Genomic DNA, 24,342 nt, shown 5'->3' with positions numbered 1-24,342 from the left:
AGAACATGCAAAAGCCACACAGACAGTCACCCGAGGTAGGAATCAAACCTGGGTCTCTGGTGTTGTGAGGCAGCAGTGCACTGAGCCACCATGCCGCCCTTCAATTTAGCACTCTTCCTTTAACACACTCTCTTCTTTGTCCACGGGTATCCTAAAACTTACGGAGTTGTGATCACAAGCTTGACCATGTTAAAAATCCATTCTTGGCACTTGCAATGAGAGAGTAGTGCAGCGCTTGCCAATAAATCTTACTTATTGCTGAGACATGGAGGTCTCGGCATGACCACATGAACGGTCATGGTTCGCTCCTGCTAATGTCAGGTACCACAGCGCCCATCTTTAACCTCTCTGCCCCTATTTTGGACTGATTTCACCTAAAATGACACAAGACATGGGATTGAGTGAAATGAAAGGGGTTGGTACCGCTGTTTGTGTGTATGGACATGGTACCCTAAGTCAATGAGAAGGAGGCAAAGGGGGTATGGAGGGCTAATGGCCTGGGGGAAAGACGTGTGTGCGAACAATTGAGTGGAGATGTTGCATGCAATATTGCAAGAGGAAGGCAATGAGCTTAGTGGAAGGTAGAGGTAATGGGAGGAGGCAGGAGAAGATGGTGGCATTTACCATTGTGGAGCACAGAGGATCATGGACCTTCTTCCAGTATGGCTGGATATTTCTCCAGACTGTGCAGATGACAGAAACTGGGATGGTGCCTTTTGGCCAGGCTCCGGTACCATAGCTTTTACTGGTGGTTCTGAGGACAAAGAATAGCCCTGTCCATTTCTCCATCCACCAGGATTTCCATGTCCCTGTCAACAAAATGGATCCCAACCTGCATTTATTGGTCATCTCTTGTGTAATTCTTCACATCCAGGAACTCTGAAGGGAAGTTCCTGGATTTGAATTGGCACACAGACGGACTTGAAAAATGATGCAAGTGACTGGAATGCTGGAAGATTCTAATAGCAGTGAGTACTTCCAGTGCTGGTGAGCACAAGTCAGTATGATAACAGTGCAGTGGAGGGGCAGTGCACTCTTTATGAGGTGAACACTGTAAAATTATATGAAAACAAACTCAGTGAAGTTCATAAATGGAGATATGCCCCAATGAATATGGACTTGCAATGTGTCTGTAACATTCTGAAATATATTTATTTTTAAAAGTGTTTCCATTCCTTCTCAACCTGTGCTCTTTCTACAGCTACCACCAATGTTTCCTATATTTCTTAAGTTCTTTACCCTGAAGTCAGTTCCATAAATTCCAATCACCATCTTTAAACGTCACCCAGCATCAAATCTTAGAATGGAGGAGGTCATTCTCACCATCACCATTTGGACAGCTCATCAGCTTATTAAAGTCTGTTCAATACTTTTCCATTCATTTCAATGGGATACAAATCAAATCTGTTGTATATTGGGAGAGCAATTCACTCCTTGAATACTTTCTAGGGATGAAAATAAACATTACGCCCAGTTCTTACCTATTATAATGTAGAAGGAAGGCATTGTAGCCGATTGAATTCTGATCACACCATTCATTTGGACTTTCTGGATCAAGTTCAGGAACAAAGGTATGGCTGCTCTAAGTTCCACACAAGCATACTCTTGTTCTAGTTCATTCCAGTAGTCAATTTGCAACACCAATATACCAAAGTCAAAATTCCAAAATGCATATTTTCCACTTTCTGAAAACATTAGCTGTGATTGAAAGACTATGCCTAGGCTTTAGGTCATCAACTGCTTTGTTGAGAGAGCCTCAACCTACTATTCCCTGGTTTACAGAAAGCTGTCTTGTCCTTAATCACCAATCACGTTCCTTCCAATCAACTGCATAAAATGTTGCAGTGTTTACCCAGTTCAGTTAACCTCATGTCACAGACCAGGAAATTCATCGAAGAGTTCTACAATTGCAGTCAAAGAAATTTGTTACAAATCTAGCAAATTAATTAGACAGCGGGTTGGGTGATTCATAAATGGTAGTAGGCAAAATGTATCAAATTTAGGTGGAGAATCTTTTTGCAATATACTTTCTTTCGCATTGGTAGTTGAACAAAATGTTGGAAGTACAAATTAGACTGACAAAATAGTTACCAACTGCCAATGAATTGAATATTTCTGTATATGACCCCTTTGGTTACAGTTGCTGCAAATAGAGTGATAATGTTTGCACATAAAAACGTTAATTCAATTAGGGTAGATAGGAACAAATTCATTTCATGAAAATTGCATTGGAAGAGCTAGTCATGAATTAAATGGTATGGTTAGCAAATTTTCATGCAGAGATTTTGACTCAGAGCTTGGTTTTGAACTTGTTGGAGTCAGTTTAACTCTGCACAATTGGCAGAATGGATTTAGCTGCAAGTTACACATCTGTCGTAATTTGTTCTAAACTGTATGAATCCTTATTTAATCATACATATATACATTATTCTAAGCAAAGATTTTGCATATTTTATATTAATCCTTAATTTATACACCTGTTAACAACTCATCAACTAATAAAATATTTGTAACTATTTTCTTTCACAAGCCTTTTCAAGATTTTAGGCACTTCTATAGATCTTTGTGTTTTAATTCCAGGTTGTTTTTGGATGAGTCTGTAGCTATGTGAGTTAGAATCCACAAATGCTGCAGAAATGAGCTGAGGATATTTTAACTCATGGGACATATTCAAATCCTGTATCTCTCCATTGCAAAGACCCCATCAAATTGTCTATCTCTTCATTATTTGCCTCAGCTTAACACCCACGAAAACCATCATCCATGTCTTTGTTGTCTCTCGATTCAAATATTTCAGTACTTGTCTCACTGCTCTTGCATCCATCATCTCCCATAAGCACATTTAAAATTCTGCCACCTAAGCCTCAATCATCTATCACTCCCATCCAGTATTAAATGTGGAAGTCATTGTTGTCGTTATGGTGAAAGTGTCAGCTGATATCCCTTTTGCATTGGAAGGTTATAAGTTCAGTGCCACTTCAAAATTGAGGACAAAATCTATCTGGGAAAGGAAAAAAGATAGTTTACTTTGATAACACTGTGCTCTAGGCCCCACCCCCTAGTCAATGGGAGATTGATGAGCAAATAGAAAGAGATTGATGAGCAAATAGAAAGAGATCACAGATAGCTGCAAGAATAATAGGTTGTAATACTAGGGGATTTTAACTTTCCTAACATGGACTGAGATTGCCATAGTGTTAAGGGCTTGGATGGAGAGAATTTGTTAAGTATGTTCGGGAAGAATTGCTCATATAGTATGTAGGCAGTCCTACTACAGAAGGTGCAAAACCGGACCTCCTCTGGGGTAAAAAGGCAGGGCAAGTGATGGAAGTGTTAGGGGAGTACTTTGGAACAGTAACCATAATTCCATGAGATTTAAAACAGTTATGGAAAAGGATTGATCTGGTCCACAAGTTAAAGTTCTAAATTGCAGCGAAGCCAATTTTGATGGTCTTGGACAGGAACTTTCAAAAGTTGTTTGGGGAGGCTGTTTGCAGGCAAAGGGACATCTAGTAAGTGGGAGGTTTTCAAAAGTGAGTTAATGAGGGTTCAGGGCCAGCATGTTCCTGCTAAAGTGAAGGGTAAGTCTGGCAGGAGTAGGGAACCCTGGTTGAGTAGAGTTATTGAGGCCTTGGTCTTGAAACAGAATGGAACACACAACATACATAGAAAGCTGGGATCAAGTGACTTCCTTGAGGAGGATAGATGATGTTGGAATAATAGAAAAATCAGGAGGGCTAAAAGGGGACATGAGATAGCTTTGGCTGATAGATTAAAGGAAAATCCAAAGAGATTCTACAAGTATATGAAGGGTGAGGAGAGGATGAGGATGAGGCCTCTTAAAGATCAACAAGGTCATCGGAGACACAAGAGATGGGTGAGATCCTAAATGAATATTTCTCATCAATATTTACCATCAAGAAAGGTATAGATGTGAGGGAACTTGGGGAAATAAATAGTGATGTCTTGAGGAGTGTCCACATAATGGAAGAGGAGTGCTAGAAATCTGAAAATGCATTAAAGTAGATAAATCCCTGGGACCTGATGAAGTGTATTCCAGGACTTTGTGGGAGGCTAGGGACAGTGGCACCCCTAATGCAGAGATTTGCATCATTAACAGCCAGGGTGAAGTGTCCAAAGATCAAAGGATGCTAATGTTGTGCCGTTATTTAAGAAAGGCTGCAGAGAATGTGTGAGAATTACAGACCAATGAGCCTAATGTCCGTAATGAGTAGGATGTTAGAGGGGATTCTGAGAGGCAGGATTTACAAGCATTTGGAGAGGTCAAGACTTATTTAGGATAGTCAGCTTTGTGCATGGGAAATCATGTCTCACAAATTTGATTGAGTTGTTTGAAGGAGTGACCAAGAAAGTAGATGAGGGCAGTGTGGTAGACATTATCCACATGGAGTCGAGAGTCGGGTGCTGGAAAAGCACAACGGGTCAGGCAGCATCCGAGGAACAGGATAATCAACATTTTGGGCATAAACCTTTCATCAGGACTCTTGCCCGAAATGTCGATTCTCCTGCTCCTTGGATGCTGCCTGACCTGCTGTGTTTTTTCAGCACCACACTCTCAACTCTCATCCCCAGCATCTGCAGTCCTCACATTCCCCATTGTCTAGATGGACTTTAGCAAGGCTTTTGACAAGGTACTGCATGGTACATTGTTACATATGGTTAAATCTCATGGGCCGAAGAGCGTAGCGTTGGAAATGCACAACTGGTCAAGCATCATCTGAGGAGCAGGAAAATTGACATTTCGGGCATAAGCCCTTCATCAGGAATGAGGCTTGTGGGCCAAGAGGGCTGAGAGATAAATGGGAGTTGGGTGGGGCTGGGGGAAGGTAGCTGGGAATGTGATAGGTAGACCAAAGTGGAGTGAAAGTGATAGATCAGTGAGGAGGGTGGAGCAGATAAATGGGAAGGAAGATGGACAGGTAGAACAGGCTAAGGGAGCAGTGCCAAGTTGGAAAGTTGGAACTGGGAAAAGGTGAGGAGAGGGGAAATGAGGAAATTGGTGAAACCCACATTGATTCCATGTGATTGGAGGGTCCCAAGGTGGAACATGAGATGTACTTCCTCCAGGTGTCGGGTGGTTAGGGCTTGGCGATGAAGGAGGCCCAGGACATGCATGCGCTTGGTGGAGTGGGAGGAAGAGTTAAAGTGTTCAGCCACAGGGCAATGGGGTTGGTTAGTGCAGATGTCCCAGAGATGGTCTCTGAAATGATTTGCAAGTTGGCATCCTGTCTCCCCTATGTAGAGGAGACCACATTATGTGCAACGGATACAGTAGGTGACGTGTGTGTAAGTACAGGTAGATCTCTATCAGATATGGAAGGATCCTTTTTGACCTTGGACGGAGGTGAGGGGGGGAGGTGTGGGTGCAGGGTTTGTACTTCCTATGATGGCCAGGGTCAGTGCTGGGAGTGGAGAGTGGGTTGGTGGGGGCGTGGACCTTACAAGGTAGTTGTGGAAGGTATTGTCTCTCCAAAATGTAGATAGGGGTGGAGATGGAAATATATCTCTGGTGGTGGGGTCTGTTTGTAGGTGGCGTAAGTGGTGGAGGATTATATGAGTTATCCAGAGGTTGGTGGGGTGGAAGGTGAGGACAAGGTGTTCTGTCGTTATCAAAGATGCCCTCGAGCGCATCTCATCCACTTCCGCACCTCTACCTTGAATCCCACCCCTCCAATTGCCACAATAGCAGAACCCCCCTGGTCCTTGCCCTTCCTCACCTCCTCCCCCCCCCACCACCAACCTTTGGATACATTGCATCATCCTCTGCCATTTCTGCCACCTCCAAACTCCACCATCAGAGAAGTATTTCCCTCTCCACCCTAATTGCGTTTCAGGGAGGCCATAACCTCTGCAACTCACTTGTCAGGTCCACACCCCCCACCAATCCACCCTCCACTCCTGGCACCATCCCCTGCCATTACAACAAGTGCAAAACCTGTGCCCACACCTCCCCCCTCACCTCCATCCAAGGTCCCAAAGGATCCTTCCACATTTGACAGAAATTTATCCTGTACTTCCACACACGTAATCTGCTGTATCTGCTGCACACGATGTGGTCTCCTCTACATTTGGCAGACAGGACACCAATTTGTGGATCACTTCAGTGAACATCTCTGGGACACATGCTCTAAACAACACCACTGCCCTTTGGCTGGACACTTTAATTCCCCCCCCCAACTCCGCTAAGAACATGCAGGTCCTGCCAAACCGTAACCACCCAATGTCTGGAGGAAAAACGCCTCATTTTCTGCCTTGGGACCCTCCTACCAAAGGGGATTAATGTGGATTTCACCAGTTTCCTCATTTCCCCTCCCGCCACCTTACCCCAGTCCCAACCTTCCAACTCAGCACTGTCTCTTGACCTGTCCATCTTCCTTCCCACTTATTTGCTCCATCTTCCTCACCGACCTATCACTTCACCCCACCTTCATCTACTTATCACATTCCCAATTGCCATCCCCGAGCCCACCTCACTCCCATTTATCTCTCAACCTTCTGGGTCTAACAAGCCTCAGTCCTGATGAAGGGCTTATGCCCGAAATGTTGATTCTCCTGCTCCTCGGATGCTCTTTGACTGGCTATGCTTTTCCTGCGCCACATTTTTCGACTTTGATCTATAGGATCTACAGTCCTCACTTCCTCTTAACTCTCATGGGACCCAGGGAGAGCTAGCCAACTGAATAGAAAATTGGTTTGATGGTAGAAGACAGAGAATGGTGGTAGATGATTGCTTTTCAGTCTGGAGTCCTGTGACCAGTGGTGTGCCACAGGAATCGGTGCTGGGTCCACTGTTATTCATCACTTAAACAAATGATTTGGGTGAGAATTCTGGAGGTACATTTTGTACGTTTGCAGACGAAACCAAGATTTGTGGTGTCATGGACAATGAAGAAGGTTATCTGGGAATGCAGTGGAGTTTGCACGTTCTCCCCGTGTCTGCGTGGGTTTCCTCCGGGTGCTCCAGTTTCCTCCCACAGTCCAAAGATGTGCGTGTCAGGTGAATTGGCGATGCCCGTAGTGTTAGGTAAGGGGTAAATGTAGGGGTATGGGTGGGTTGCGCTTCGGCGGGTCGGTGTGGACTTGTTGGGCCGAAGGGCCTGTTTCCACATTGTAAGTAATCTAATCTTGAACAACTGAACCAGTGGGCTGAGGAATGGCAGATGGAGTTTAATTTGGAAAAATGCAAAGTGTTGCACTTTGGTAAGGCAAATCAAGGCAGGACTTACATAGTCAATGAAAGGCCCCTGGGGAGTGTTATAGAACAAAGAGATCTAGAGGGACAGGTACATAGCTCTGTGAAAATGGTGTCACAAGTAGACGGAGAGGTCAAGAAAGCTTCTAGCATGCTAGTTTTCCTTGGTCAGAGCTCTGAGTATAGGAATTGTTTTGTTGCAGCTGTACAAGATGTTGGTGAGGCCACATTTGGAGGACTGAGTGCAGGTTTGGTCGCCCTACTGTAAACAGGATATCATTGAACCAGAAAGACTGTCGAAAAGATTTTTTAGAATGCTACCTGAACTGGAAGTTTTGAGTTGTAAGGAAAGGTTGGATAGGCTGGAACTCTTTTTCCCTGAGTGTTCGAGACTGAGGGGTGATGTTATAGAGATGTATAAAATGATGAGAGGCATCGATAAGGTGGATAGCGGACAGCTTTTCCCCATGGTAGGGAAGTCTAAAAGTAGAGGACAGAGGTTTAAGGTGACGGGGAGAGAAACAAATCAGTTTAGAGGGTCAACCTTTACACACAGAGGGTGGTGAGTGTCAGGAACAGGCTGCCAGGGGTAGTGGTGGAAATGAGTACAATTTTGTTATTTAAGAAACATTCACACAGGTATGTGGATGGGTTGGGTATGGAGGGATATGGACCAAACACTGGCAAATGGGACTAGTTTAAATTGTGACAGCATGGGCAATTTGGGCTGAAGGGCCTGTTTTGATGCTGTCAACCTCTATGACACTATTACTCTATGAATACATAGACAAAGATGTAATGGTGAAAATAACCATGTGCTAATCATCATATATTGCTCTTAAACAGTAAATTAAACAGCATCTTTTCCTGCACAGTCAAAGTGGAAAAGACGAAGTCGCTATCTGAGTTGCCCTGCTTCTCGAGAAGTTGCATAACGTATCACATCTTAAGCAAAAGCTTTAAACACATGAAATGGTACCTATTGTTGTGCAGTAAATTGTTATTTATTGGAGTGAAAGTGGGATTTTACTGGTGTGATAAGTCTTGACTATTGCCAAAGAATCTCTGTGCCACTATAAATATGTTTTATATGTGTGGAGAGAATTCCTTCAGATTTTAATTATAGCTGGAGAACATAACAAATGTGAACAAAGTAATTGTTAATAACTTTTTCACCATTTATTTTATCTCTTTTTCTAAATACCCATATTTCTCTCCCTTTACTTTACAAATTTACTTTAAGTGTACAATTTGGTATTGAATAGCTTAGAGACGTGCCTCAGGGCTGAACGGGATTGGCAGCTTAATGTTCCAGGATACAAATGCTACAGGAAGGATAGAAAGGGGGCATTTTTGATAAGGGATAACATTATGGCTATACTATGGGGGGATAATCATGAGAATATGTCCATGGAAGTTACTTGGGTGGAACTGAGAAATAAGAAATGGATGATCACCTTATTGGGATTGTGCTAATAGTCAGAGGGAAATTGAGAAATAAACTTGTAAGGCGATCTCAGTTGTCTGTAAGAATAATAGGTTGGTAATAGTAGGGGATTTTAACTTTCCAAACATAGACTGGGACTGCCATAGTGTTAAGGGTTTAGATGGAGAGGAATTTGCTCAATGTTTACAAGACAATTTTCTGATTCAGTCTGTGGATGTACCTACTAGAGAAGGTGCAAGACTTGACCTACTGTTGGGAAATAAGGCAGGGCAGGTGACTGAGGTGTCAGTGGGGGAGCACTTGGGGCCAGCAACTGTAACTCTATTAGTTTTAAAATAACGACGGAAAAGGATAGACAGGATCTAAAAGTTAAAGTTCTAAATTGGCAGAAGGCCAATTTTGACAGTATTAGGCAAGAACTTTCAAAAGTTGATTGGGGGCAGATGTTCACAGGTAAAGGATGCCTTCAACAATGAGATAACAGAGTCCAGAGACAGTATGCTCCTGTTAGGGTAAAAGACAAGGGTGGTAGGTGTAGGGAAGGCTTGATGACTAGAGAAATTGAGGTTTTGGTCAAGAAAAAGAAGGAAACGTATGTCAGGTATAGGCAGCAGAAATTGAGAGAATCCTTAGAAGTGTATAAAGGTAGGAGGAGTTTACTTTAGAGGGAAATTAGGAGGGCAAAAAAGGGGACATGAGATTTGGCAAATAGGATTAAGGAGAATCCAAAAGGATTTTATAAATGCATTAAGGAAAAGGAGTAATAAGGGAGAGAATAGGGCCCCTCAAAGATCAGCAAGAGAAGCCACAGAGGTGGGGGAGATATTAAACGAGTATTTTGCATCAGTGTTTACTGTTGAAAACGACACAAAAGACATAGAATGTGGGGAAAAAGATCTTGAAAAGTGAACATAATACAGAGGAAGTGGTGCTGGATGTCTTGAAACACATATAGGTGGAGTATTCCCTGGGACCTGATCAGGCGTACCCTAGAACTCTGTGACAAACAAGGGAAGTAGTTGCTGAGCTTCTTGCTGAGATATTTATATCATCGATAGTCACAGGTGAAGTGCCGGAAGACTGGAGGTTGACTAACGTGATGCCACTATTTAAGAAATATATTAAGGAGGAAGCCAGGGAAGTGTAGACCAGTGATCCTGACATCAGTGGTGGGCACATTATTGGAAGGTATCCTTAGGTACAGAATTTACATTTGGACAGGCAAAGACTGATTAGGGATAGTCAACATGGCTTTGTTCATGGGAAGTCATGTCTCACTAACTTGATGAAGGTTTTTGAAGAAGTAATAAAGAGGATTGATGAGGGCAGAGTAGTGGACATAACTTATATGGACGTCAGTAAGGCATTCGACAATGTTCCTCATGGTAGACTGGTAAGCAAGGTTAGATCACATGGAATAAAGACAGAACTAGCCATGTGGATACAGAACTGGCTTGAGGTAGAAGACAGAGGGTGGTGGTTGAGGGTTGCTTTTCAGCCTGGAAACCTGTGACCAGTGGAATTCCACAAGGATTGCTGCTGGGTCCACTGCTTTTCCTCACTTACATAAATGATTTGGATGTGAACATGAGAGGTTTGTTTATTAAGTTTGCAGATGACCCAAAAATTGGAGGTGTAGTGGACAGCGAAAAAGGCTATCTGAGAGTGCAATGGGATCTTGATCAGATGGGCCAGTGGGCTGAGAAGTGGCAGATGAAGTTTAATTTAGATAAATTTGAGGTGCTGCATTTTGGGAAGGCAAAACAGTGCAGAACTTATACACTTTATGGTAAGGTCCTGGGGAGTGCTGGAGAGCAAAAAGACCTTGGAGTGCAGGTTCATAGCTCCTTGAAAGTGGAGTCTCAGGCAAATAACATCGTGAAGAAGGTGTTTGGTATGCTTTCTTTTATTGGTCAGAGTATTGAATACAGGAGGTGGGAGGTCATTGTTTCGGCCACTTTTGGAATATTGTGTCCAATATTGGTCTCCCTTCAGTAGGAAGGATGTTGAGAAACTTGAAATGATTTAGAAAAGATTTTTAAGGATATTGCCAGGGTTGCATGGTATAAGCCAAAGGGAGATGCTGAATAGGCTGGGACAGTTTTCTCTGGAGCGTTAAAGGCTGAGGGGGTCACCTTATAGAGGTGTATAAAATCATGAGGGGCATGGATAGAGTAAATAGTCAAGGTCTTTTCCCCGAGGTTGGGGGGGGGGAGAGGGGGTGGTGGGGAACAAGAACTAGAGGGCATAGGTTTACGGTGAGAGGGGAAAGATCTTAAAGGGACCTAAGGGACAACATTTTCACACAGAGGGTGGTATGTGTTTGGATTGAGCTGCCAGAGGAAGTCGTGGAGGCTGGTATGATTACAACATTTAAAAGGCATCTGGATGGGTATACGAATAGGAAGGGTTTAGAGATATATGGGCTGGGTGCTGGCAACTGGGATTAGATTAATTTAGGATGTCTGGACGAGTTGCACTAAAGGATCTATTTCTGTGCTATACATCTCTGACTCTATGAACACTTCCCAGTTCAAATACTGTGTTGCTAATTAATAATTCATTAATATAATTGGTTGAGGAAACACTGTCTAATTACTCATCAACATGCAATTAATTTCAAAATGTGAGAATACTAAATGTCCAGCAGCAATCATTCATTGGTGATTGCAAAATCAGGATCCACATGAACTTCAGCAAGCAAAGGTTCACATTTTGCAAGTGTTTATCATTGCTGCATCGTTCAATTAAACTTGAGCAATTAGACTTTTGAACAAACAAATATTATGGGCCATTTTATTTTGATTATTTTCAGAGCACTATTTCAGTATAACTCGCCCTCTTGAAATTTTAGTCAAACCTCTTGCAATCAACTGCATGCAAATTATTCTGAACAAATGCTACGATTTTGTTTTGCTCTGCCTAATCCTTTGCTCCTATATCCCTATTTAAAAGCAGTGACCAGGGCTTCCCAGTCTATTCTCCAGAATTTGGATTCTTTAAGAAATTGTGAGTAATGATTACTTTAGTGCTGCAAGTTACAAATGCTGAAGACTTCAATTGCTGCAATTTTTGCATCACCTTTGGAGCAATACGCACTGCTTACTGATGTTGCAACTTTGTGTTGCACGAACAGGAATTTAAGATCATGAGTATGCAGTTCAGCATATTAGGCCTGCTTTGCCATTCAATTACACCATGGCTAATCATTTACTTCAATGCAATTTTCTTGCATTATCTCCATATCCTTTGGTGTCATTAGTTTCCAGAAATCTATCAATTTCTGTTTTAACCTTACTGAGCTTCCATAGCCACTGGGGAAGGAGAATTTCAAAGATTCGACATTCTCTGAGTGAAGAAATCCCTCCTCATCACAGTCATTAATGGCCTAGCCCTTAACCTAAGATCATGTTGCCTGGTTTTAGATTCATCAGCCAGGGGAAACATCTTATTTATATTCACCCTGTCACATCCTGCAAGAATTTTGTAAGTTTCAATGAGATTACCCCTCATTGTATGAAACTCTAGAGAATACATACTCAGTCTCCTCAATCCCTCTTCACAAAAACAATCCTATTTATCCCAGGTATTAATCTAGTGAACCTTTGTTACAAAAATGTCAAGTGTATCACTCCTTAGTTAAGGCAATCAAACTGAAAATAATACTTTGGTGATGTCTCACTAAAGCTTTATACAACTGCATCAAGACATATTCATTCCCGTACACAAATCCCTTTGTGATAAAAGTCATTGTCGTATCAGACAGAACCTGATAGAGTTAAGTCACATAAAAAGATAAACTCTGTACATCAGGATGTAAAAGACTGTTTTGTGGAAGAACTGAACCATTTCTGTGCACTTCTGTAGCATTCCACATATGTTCACCAGAGAACATGATGCTTCAGTGAGTGTTGGTGCTAACAGCATATAGCTAAAGTAGTGATCTGTATTTAATCTTACATTATCTCACAAGAGACTATTATATATCCCAAATGCATTGTAACTAGCTGCATATTATGTCATAAAACTAATGACTATTCATCAGGATTCATCCACCTTTTACCAAAGAATACCTTCTCCACATGGCATCAGTAGCTGAGACTGATCACAAATGAAGGATTGGTGATAATGAATATACCCAATGCACCCCAAATGGTTTCAATGGAAACCAATGCAGACAAGATTTGGCAATGGAGAGATAATCTGCCTGCTACATAAAAATGCCAACATTTCCATTTGCTACATCTACATTTGGTGTTCATGAACAAGCATACCAGGCCCCTTTAGACACCCATACTTCCCTTCATTGAAGGAATTGTCTTTCTTTCTATCTTTTTCCTCTATCAAAGTGAATACCTTCACATTTATTCACATTATATTCACATTATATTCCACCTGCCATTTTCTAATTTATCCACTAAGCCTGTTCACATCCTCCTAACAATATACTTTTCTGTCCATTTTGGTGACGTCAGCAAATCTGGAATTATTACAACTGGTTGCCACTTACAACTTTTTTAAAAAAAATCACATATTTTTCTAACCATCCTGTCTAGAGATCAGTATCACCTCTGGAGCAGATGGGACTTGACCCTGGGCCTCTGGACTACCAATCCACCACAAGAGCCCCTTTGGGTCCCATTTACACATCACTGATATAGATTGAAATATTTATGGATCTAGCACTGATCCTTGTGGTCCACATCTGCTAATGGCCTGCATTCTTGAGAATGATTCTTTTACTTCTATTTAGGCTACAGTCGAATGATCTATTCATCAATTATGAATCCATACTTCAAAATTTCTCCAAATCGCATGCATTCTAATTTTATTTAGTAACTTCCTAGGTGAATGTTATCAAAAGCCTTCTAAAAATTTTCAATAGACCATGTTTACTGGTTTTATTTTATTAATGCTACAAGAATACTGTCCTATCAGTTTTAGTTGACCTTGCACAAGTTGAAATGCAATTTATTTCAACCACAAAATAAAGTTCCACTCCTTTCTTCTATTTGCCTATTTTATTTTACATTCACAATGTCAGCAGTTGCTCCAACATCCCTATGTCCAGTCACCTGTATAATTTTAAATTTCAAAGTAAATGTCAAGAAAGGGTGCAATGATAAAGTTACGACAGCAGGTTTATCAGCTCAACCTTAGTGATGAGATTGCTTTTAGAAGTGATAATTTGAGACCAAATTGACAATCACTTAGGCTGAATGTGGATTAATTAAGGAAAGGCAGCATGGATTTGTAGAACAAATTGCATTTATCTAATTTGATTGGATTTTTCAATGAAATAATAAGGACAAGGAATAAAAAAAATACAGCTGCAACATTGATATTAAGAGTCTGCATAACAGGAAAGGTGCTGGAAGTGAACACTTGTTTGCCACTGGAGGATGTCATACAGTAGAATTCCTCAAAGGTCATTCTAGTGGTTCTGTTCGCTGAGCTGGGAATTTGTGTTGCAGACGTTTCGTCCCCTGTCTAGGTGACATCCTCAGTGCTTGGGAGCCTCCTGTGAAGCGCTTCTGTGATGTTTCCTCCAGCATTTATAGTGGTTTGTCTCTGCCGCTTCCGGTTGTCAATTTCAGCTAACCTTTGCAGTGGTTGATATATTGGGTCCAGGTCGATGTGCTTATTGATTGAATCTATGGATGAATGCCATGCCTCTAGGAATTCCCTGGCTGTTCTCTGTTTGGCTTGTCCTATAATAGTAGTGTTGTCCCAGTCGAATTCATGTTGCTTGTCATCTGCGTGTGTGGCTACTAAGGATAGCTGGTCGTGTCGTTTCGTGGCTAGTTGGTGTTCATGGATGCGGATTGTTAGCTGTCTTCCTGTTTGTCCTATGTAGTGTTTTGTGCAGTCCTTGCATGGGATTTTGTACACTACATTGGTTTTGCTCATGCTGGGTATCCGTCCCTTCATTCTGGTGAGTTGTTGTCTGAGAGTGGCTGTTGGTTTGTGTGCTGTTATGAGTCCTAGTGGTTGCCGTAGTCAGGCTGTCAGTTCGGAAATGCTCTTGATGTATGGTAGTGTGGCTAGTCCTTTGGGTTGTGGTATGTCCTCATTCCGTTGTCATTCCCTTAGGCATCTGTTGATGAAATTGCGCGAGGATCCGTTTTTGGCGAATACATTGTAGAGGTATTCTTCTTCCTCTTTTTGCAGTTCTGGTGTACTGCAGTGTGTTATGGCCCTTTTGAACAGTGTCTTGATGCAACTTCTTTTGTGTGTGTTGGGGTGGTTGCTTTCGTAGTTCAGGACTTGGTCTGTGTGTGTGGCTTTCCTGTATACCTTTGTAGTGAATTCTCCATTAGGTGTTCTCTGTACCATCACGTCTAGGAATGGGAGTTAGTTGTCCTTTTCTTCCTGGTAAAAACAATGACTGCAGATGCTGCAAACCAGATTCTGGATTAGTGGTGCTGGAAGAGCACAGCAGTTCAGGCAGCATCCAAAGTGCAGCAAAATCGACGTTTCGGGCAAAAGCCCTTCAGCAGGAATAAAGGCAGTGAGCCTGAAGCGTGGAGAGATAAACTGGAGGTGGGTGGGGGTGGGGAGAAAGTAGCATAGAGTACAATGGGTGAGTGGGGGACGGGATGAAGGTGATAGGTCAGGGAGGAGAGGGTGGAGTGAATAGATGGAAAAGAAGATAGGCAGGTCGGACAAGTCAGGACAAGTCATGGGGACAGTGCTGAGCTGGAAGTTCGGAACTCGGGTGAGGTGGGGGAAGGAGAAGGGGAAATGAGGAAACTGTTGAAGTCCACATTGATGCCCTGGGGTTGAAGTGTTCCAAGGCAGAAGATGAAGCATTCTTCCTCCAGGCATCTGGTGGTGAGGGAGCGGCGGTGAAGGAGGCCCAGGACCTCCATGTCCTCAACAGAGTGGGAGGGGGAGTTGAAATTTTGGGCAACAGGGCAGTGTGGTTGATTGGTGCAGGTGTCTCGGAGATGTTCCCTAAAGCATCGGGAGAACGGATACAATAAATGATATCAGTGGATGTGCAGATAAAACTTTGATGGATGTGGAAGGCTCCTTTAGGGCCTTCGATAGAGTTGAGGGAGGAGGTGTGGGCACAGGTTTTACAGTTCCAGCGGTGGCAGGGGAAAGTGCCAGGATGGGAGGATGGATTGTAGGAGGGTGTGGACCTGAGCAGGTAGTCACGGTGGGAACGGTCTTTGCGGAAGGCGGAAAGGGGTGGGGAGGGAAATATATCCCTAGAGGTGGGGTCTTTTTGGAGCTGGTGGAAAAGTCGGCGGATGATTTGGTTTATGCGAAGTTCTGTAGGTTGAAAGGTGAGCACCGGGGTGTTCTGACCTTGTTACGGTTGGAGGGGTGGGGTCTGAGGGCAGAGGTGCCATCTGGTGTGTTCTTTGGTGGAACTGGTTCTCTTGGGAGCAGATACGGCGGAGGTGGAGAATTGGAAATACGGATGGCATTTTTACAAGAGGTAGGGTGGGAAGAGGTGTAATCCAGGTAGCTGTGGGAGTCGGTGGGTTTATTAAAAATGCCAGTGTCAAGTCGGTCGTCATTAATGGAGATGGAGAGGTCCAGGAAGGGAGGGAGGTGTCAGAGATGCTCCAGGTAAATTTAAGGTCAGGGTGGAATGTGTTGGTGAAGTTGATGAATTGCTGAACCTCCTCACGGGAGCACAAGGTGGCGCCAATGCAGTCATCAATGTAGCGGAGGCAGAGGTGGGGAGTGGTGCCGGTGTTATTACGGAAGATCAACTGTTCTACGTAGCCGACAAAGAGACAGGCATAGCTGGGGCCCATCCGTGTGCCCATGGCTACCCCTTTGGTCTGGAGGAAGCGGGAGGATTCAAAGGAGAAATTGTTAAGGGTGAGGACCAGTTTGGCCAAACGAATGAGAGTGTCGGTGGAAGGGCACTGTTGGGGATGTCTGGAGAGGAAAAACCGAAGGCCTTGGAAGCCCTGGTCATGGCTGGTGGAGGTGTAGAGGGATTGGATATCCATGGTGAAGATAAGGTGTTGGGGGCCGGGAAAATGGAAGTCTTGGAGGAGGTGGAGGGTGTGGGTGGTGTCTCAAACGTATGTGGGAGTTCCTGGACTAGGGGCGATAGGACAGTGTCGAGATAGGTAGAGATGAGTTCAGTGGGGCAGGAGCATGCTGAGACAATGGGTCGGCCAGGGTGGTCAGGCTTGTGGATCTTGGGAAGGAGGTAGAACCGGGCAGTGCGGGGTTCCCGGACTATAAGTTTGGAAGCTGTGGGTGGGAGATCTCCTGAGGTGATGAGGTTCTGTATGGTCTGGGAGATGATGGTTTGGTGATGGGGGGTGGGGTCATGGTCAAGGGGGCAGTAGGAAGAGGTGTCCTCGAATTGGCATTTGGCTTCAGCGGTGTAGAGGTCAGTACGCCAGACTATCACTGCACCCCCTTTATCCGCTGGCTTGATGGTGAGGTTGGGATTGGAGCAGAGGGATTGGAGGGCTGCGTGTTGTGAGGGTAAGAAGTTGGAATGGGGGAGGGGGGTAGACAGATTGAGGTGGTTAGTGTCCCAGCAGCAGTTGGAAATAAAGAGGTTGAGGGCGGGTAATAGGCCAGCGCGGGGTGTCCAGGTGGATGCAGTGTGTTGGAGGTGGGCGAAGGGGTCCTTGGAAGGTGGGCGGGAATCCTGATTGTGAAAGTAAGCTCAGAGGTGGAGGCAACGGAAGAATTGTTCGACGTCACGGCATCTATTAAATTCATTGATGTGTGGATGGAGGGGGATGAAGGTGAGTCGTTCGTCCTCAGTGAGGGGGAGGTCTGGAGAGATGTGAAAACTCGGCAGGGCTGGTAGCTGGGATCTGGTGTGGGTGTGAAGCTGAGAGTGGGGTCGGAGCCAGTAACTGGAGTGGGTGTTGGGAATGGGGGTGGAGTTATGAGCAGGGGTAGTGTTCCCCTCGGGTTTTGGGGATGGGGGTAATGACAGTGGGGTCTGTGGGTGGGCGTGTCAGCAGAATGCAGGAGAGTGGCGCTGGTGGGGGCGGAAGTGGCGGTGACCACGGCAGTAGGGGTGGCGGAAGTCATTGAGCGTGTGGCATCAGTGATGATGTGAGGCGCGGACGTGATGTCACGATGATGCATGAGGAATTATGAGAGGTGGAAGTGGTTGTGGGAGTGGACGCGATGAGGGCGGAAGTGACATCATCAGTCAGCGTGGGGGTGGTAGCTGCATCAGCCGCATGGCTAATGGCGTCTGAGTCGTTTCCGAGGCCAGGGGAATCTTTTGGAATGTTTGAGGAGCGCTGGTTATGGAGGTGGATAGATAAAAGTTTGTTGTACTTAGAGTTTTTAATCTTTGAGATGGAATTGAAATACTCTTTGTTGAGAGTATGAATTCTCCTGCGGATGTAGTACAGAATGGGTCCTTTGAAATTCTGAGGGCCACACTCTCTCAGAATTTCAAAGGACCCATTCTGTACTACATCCTCAGGAGAATTCATACTCTCAACAAACAGTATTGCAATTCCATCTCAAAGATCAAAAACTGTAAGTACAACAAACTTTTATCTACCCGCCTCCATAACCAGCGCTTCTCAAACATTCTAGAAGATTCCCCTGGCCTCGGAAACGACTCAGACGCCATTAGCCATGCGGTTGATGCAGCTACCACCCCCACACTGACTGGTTATGTCACTCCTGCCCTCATCATGGCCACTCCCACAACCACTTCCGCCCCTCACAATTCCTCATGAATCACACGTGACATCACGTCCGCCCCTCACATCATCGCTGATGCCACACACTCAATGACTTCCGTCACCCCTTCTGCCGTGGTCACCGCCACTTCCGCCCCCACCAGCACCACTCAAATGCATTCTGTTGACACGCCCCCCACAGACATCCGAGGGGAACACTACCCCTGCTCATGACTCCATCCCCATTCCCCCCACCATCACACCCACTCCAGTTACTGGCTCCGACCCCACTCCCAGCTCCACACCCACACCAGATCCCAGCTCCCAGCACTGCCGAGTTTTCACCATCCCTCCAGACCTCCCCCTCACTGAGGACGAACGATCAGTCCTCAGCAAAGGACTCACCTTCATCTCCCTCCGTCCACGCATCAATGAATTTAATAGACGCCATGACGTCAAACAATTCTTCCATCGCCTCCGCCTCTGAGCTTACTTTCACAATCAGGATTCCCGCCTACCTTCCGAGGACCCCTTCACCCACCTCCAACACACTGCATCCACCTGGACACCCCGCGCTGGCCTATTACCTGCCCTCGACCTCTTCATTTCCAACTGCCGCCGGGACATTAACTGCCTCAACCTGTCTACCCCCACTACAACCTCTCACCCTCACAATGCGTAGCCCTCCAATCCCTCTGCTCCAATCCCAACCTCACCACCAAGCCAGCGGATAAAGGGGTCGCAGTGGTAGTCTGGCGCACTGACCTCTACACCACTGAAGCCAAACGCCAACTCAAGGACACCTCTTCCTATTGCCCTCTCGACCATGACCCCACCCCCATCACCAAACCATCATCTCCCAGACCATACAGACCCTCATCACCTCAGGAGATCTCCCACCCATAGCTTCCAACCTCGTAGTCCGGGAACCCCACACTGGAAGGTTCTACCTCTTTCCCAAGATCCACAAGCCTGACCACCCTGGCCGACTCATTGTCTCAGCATGCTCCTGCCCCGCTGAACTCATCTCTACCTACCTCGACACTGTCCTATCCTCCTAGTCCAGGAACTCCCCACATACATTCGAGACACCACCCACGCCCTCCACCTCCTCCAAGACTTCTGTTTCCCCGGCCCCCAATGACTCATCTTCACCATGGATATCCAATTCCTCTACACCTCCATCCGCCATGACCAGGCCTTCCAAGCCCTCCATTTCTTCCTCTCCAGACGTCCCCAACAGTACCCTTCCACCGACACTCTCATTCGTTTGGCTGAACTGGTCCTCACCCTTAACAATTTCTCCTTTGAATCCTCCCACTTCCTCCAGACCAAAGGGGTAGCCATGGGCACATGTATGGGCCCCAACTATGCCTGTCTCTTTGTTGGCTACGTAGAACAGTTGATCTTCCGTAATTACACCAGCACCACTCCCCACCTCCGCCTCCGCTACATTGATGACTGCATTGGCGCCACCTCGTGCTCCCGTGAGGAGGTTCAGCAATTCATCAACTTCACCAACACATTCACCCTGACCTTAAATTTACCTGGAGCATCTCTGACACCTCCCTCCCCTTCCTGGACCTCTCCATCTCCATTAATGACAACCGACTTGACACTGACATTTTTTACAAACCCACCGACTCCCACAGCTACCTGGATTACACCTCTTCCCACCCTACCTCTTGCAAAAATACCATCCCGAATTTCCAATCCCTCTGCCTTCGCCGTATCTGCTCCCAGGAGGACAAATTCCAACACGGAACACACCAGATGGCCTCCTTCTTTAGAGACCGCAATTTCCCTTCCCACGTGGTTAAAGATGCCCTCCAACGCATCTCGTCCACATCCCGCACCTCTGCCCTCTGACCCCACCCCTCCAACCGTAACAAGGTCAGAACGCCCCTGGTGCTCACCTTCCACCCTACAGACCTTCGTATAAACCAAAACATCCGCCAACATTTCCGCCACCTCCAAAAAGACCCCACCACCAGGGATATATTTCCCTCCCCACTCTTTTCCGCCTTCCGCAAAGACCATTCCCTCCGTGACTACCTGGTCAGGTCCACACCCCCCTACAACCCTCCCTCCCATCCTGGCACTTTCCCCTGCCACCGCAGGAACTGTAAAACCTGTGCCCACACCTCCTCCCTCACCTCTGTCGAAGGCCCTAAAGGAACCTTCCACATCCATCAAAGTTTTACCTGCACATCCACTAATGTCATTTATTGTATCCGTTCTCCCGATGCGGTCTCCTCTACATTGGGGAGACTGGGCGCCTCCTAGCAGAGCGCTTTAGGAAACATCTCCGGGACACCCGCACCAATCAACCACACCGCCCCGTGGCCCAACATTTCAACTCTCCCTCCCACTCTGCCAAGGACATGGAAGTCCTGGGCCTCCTTCATCGTCGCTCCCTCACCACCAGACGCCTGGAGGAAGAACACCTCATCTTCCGCCTCGGAACACTTCAACCCCAGGGCATCAATGTGGTCTTCAACAATTTCCTCATTTCCCCTTCCCCCACCTCACCCTAGTTCCAAACTTCCAGCTCAGCACTGTCCCCATGACTTGTCCTGACTTGTCCGACCTGCCTAGCTCCTTTTCCACCTATCCACGCCACCCTCTCCTCCCTGACCTGTCACCTTCATCCTCTCCCCCACTCACCCATTGTACTCTATGCTACTTTCTCCCCACCCCCACCCTCCTCTAGCTTAATCTCCATGCTTCAGGCTCACTGCCTTTATTCCTGCTGAAGGGCTTTTGCCCGAAACGTCGATTTTGCTGCACTTTGGATGCTGCCTGAACTGCTGTGCTCTTCCAGCACCACTAATCCAGAATGTCCTTTTCTTCCCCTCCAATGAATCAGATTTCTGTGAGTGTGGCGTTGATGATCAGGTATGTGTTCTCTATTTCTGTGTTTTTTTAGGAATACAAAGGTCTCATCCACATATCTGACCCAGAGTGTGGGTTGAATTTGCGGTAAGACTGTTTGTTCTAATCTTTGCATTACCGCTTCTGCGATGAGTCCAGAGATGGGTGAGCCCATGGGTGTGCTGTTGATTTGTTCATATATTTGGATGTTGAATGTGAAGTGTGTTGTGAGGCACAGATCCAGTAGTTTGAGTATGCCGTCTTTGTTGATAGGTTCAACGTCCTGTTGTCTGTTCTGTATATCCAGCAGGTTGGCTATTGCTTCTCTGGCTAGGGTTTTGTCGATAGAGGTGAACAGTGCTGTTACATCAAATGAGACTATGGTTTCTTCCTTGTCTATGTGCATATTTCTGATGAACTCTTGGTCAGATATGTGGATGACACATTTGTAATCATTAAAAACGCAGAAATAGAGAACACACACTGGATCATCAACACCACACTCACAGGAATCCGATTCACTAGAGAGGAAGAAAAGGACAGCCAACTCCCATTCCTAGACATGATGGTACAGAGAACACCGAACGGAGAATTCACCACAAAGGTATACAGGAAAGCCACAAACCAGACTAAGTCCTGAACTACGAAAGCAACCACCCAAATACACACAAAAGAAGTTGCATCAAGACACTATTCAAAGGGGCCACAACACACTGCAGTACACCAGAACTGCAAAAAGAGGAAGAAGAACACCTCTACAATGTATTCGCCAAAAACGGATACCCAGGCAATTTCATCAAGAGATTCCTAAGGGAAAGACAACAGAACGTGGACATGCCGCAACCCAAAGGACTAGTCACTCTCCCATACATCAAGAGCATTTCCGAACTAACAGCCAGACTGCGACCACTGGGACTCATAACAGCACACAAACCAACAGCCACTCTCAGACAACAACTCACCAGAACGAAGGACCCAATATCCAGCATGAGCAAAACCAATGTAGTGTACAAAATCCCATGCAAGGTCTGCACAAAACACTACATAGGACAAACAGGAAGACAGCTAACAATCCGCATCCTTGAACACCAACTAGCCACGAAACGACACGACCAGCTATCCTTAGTAGCCACACACGCAGATGACAAGCAACATGAATTCGACTGGGACAACACTACTATTATAGGACAAGCCAAACAGAGAACAGCCAGGGAATTCCTAGAGGCATGGCACTCATCCACAGATTCAATCAATAAGCCCATCAACCTGGACCCAATATACCGACCACTGCAACGGACAGCTGGAACTGACAACCGGAAGCAGCAGATTCAAACCCTACAAATGCCGGAGGAAAGAACACAGAAGCGTTTCACAGGAGGATCCCAAGCACTGAGGGTGTCACCTAGACAGGGGATGAAATGTCTGCAACACAAATTCCCAGCTCGGCGAACAGAACCACAACAATGAGCACCCGAGCTACAAATCTTCTCCCAAACTTTGAAATCCTCAAAGGTCAGCATTAGGGCCACTGCTTTTCATGGTCCTGGATGTGCAGGGCACAATTTGAAAATTGCAGATGACAAAAAAGTTTAAGTATCAGAATCTGTGAAGAGGACAGTGATGGATCGAGAACAAAGGACACTGATTGGTTGGTGGAATGGGCAAACTTGTGACAGATGACATTTGATTCAGACAAGTATGAAATGATACATTTTGCTATGAAAAATGGGGGGAAACAAATGAAATACAGGAAACAATTCAAAAAGCATTAGGAACAGATAGTTCTGGGGGTATGTGTGTCCAAATCTGTACAGGTGGCAGATTAGGGTGAAAACGCAGTGAGAAGACAGACAGATTCCAGAGGACTAGAGGGCAGCTAATGTCATCAAGAAGGGAGAAAGGAATAAACCAGGAAACTATAGGCCAGCCAGTCTAATCTCAGTCATGGAGAAACTATTGGAAGCAATTCAGAGGGATGGGATTAATCTACACTTGGAGAGGCAGGGATAAATCAAGAGTAATCAGTACAGTTTTGCTTAGGGGAGGCCCAGGGTTGCATGGTGACTCAGTGGTTAGCACAGTGCTAGGGACCTGGGTTCAATTCCAGCCTCAGGCAACTGTCTGTGTGGAGTTTGCATATTAAATTAGAGTAGATTAGATTCCCTACAGTGTGGAAACAGGCCCCTCGGCCCAACAAGTCCATACCGACCCTCCAAAGATTAACCCATTCAGACCATTTTCCTCTGACTAATGCAGCTAACTTTTGGGCAATTCAGCATGGCCAATTCACCTGACCTGCACATCTTTGGACTGTGGGAGGAAACCAGAGCATCCGGAGAAAACCCACACAGACACAGGGAGAATGTGCAAACTCCACACAGACAGTCACCCAAGACTGGAATTGAACTTGGAACCTTGGTGCTGTGAGACAGCAGTGCTAATCACTGAGCCACCGTGCTGCCCATTATTGTATGAATGACCTTGGTTTCCTCCCACAATCCAAAGATGTACAGGTTTGGTGAATTGGCCATGCTAAATTACTTGTAGTGTTCAGGGATGTGTTAATTAGGGGTAAATGTAGAGTAATAAAGTTGGGGAATGGATTTGGATGGTATACTTTTCCAAAGGTCAGTGTGGACTTGTTGGGCTAAAGGGCCTATTGCCACACTGTAAGGATTCAAAGTCTATGCAACTTGATTTAACTTTTTACAGCCAGGTTCCTATATAAGGACAATGTACTAGACATAGTCCACTGGGATATCAGTCTCATATGGGAGATTCATAGAGAAGACCCTATGAGATGCAAGGAAGTTTTGCTACTTAGATCCAAAATTGGCAAGAAGTAGAGGTGGTGGTGTTATTGTGATGGGAAACCTGTCCAGTGGGGCTCCAAAGTGTTCAATGTTGGGGCCCTTGCTGTTTTTGGTATATAAAATGATTTAATGTAGGAGAGTTGAGCAGTATGTTCATGGAAGGTATGAAAATTGAGGGGGCTGGTAAACACAGAGGAGGATAGTGTTGAGATTGCAGGATATAGACAGGCTGGTCAGATGGGTGGATCCATGGCAAATGGAATTCACTCCACATAACTGTGAGGTGATGCACTTGGACTGGACAAAGAAGGTAAGGGAATACCCGATAAATGGAAGGACCCTGGTGAGAATCAA

Source organism: Hemiscyllium ocellatum, chromosome 12 (assembly GCF_020745735.1).
Source record: "Hemiscyllium ocellatum isolate sHemOce1 chromosome 12, sHemOce1.pat.X.cur, whole genome shotgun sequence".
Taxonomy (NCBI): domain Eukaryota; kingdom Metazoa; phylum Chordata; class Chondrichthyes; order Orectolobiformes; family Hemiscylliidae; genus Hemiscyllium; species Hemiscyllium ocellatum.
Note: the sequence above shows the minus strand (reverse complement) of the source record.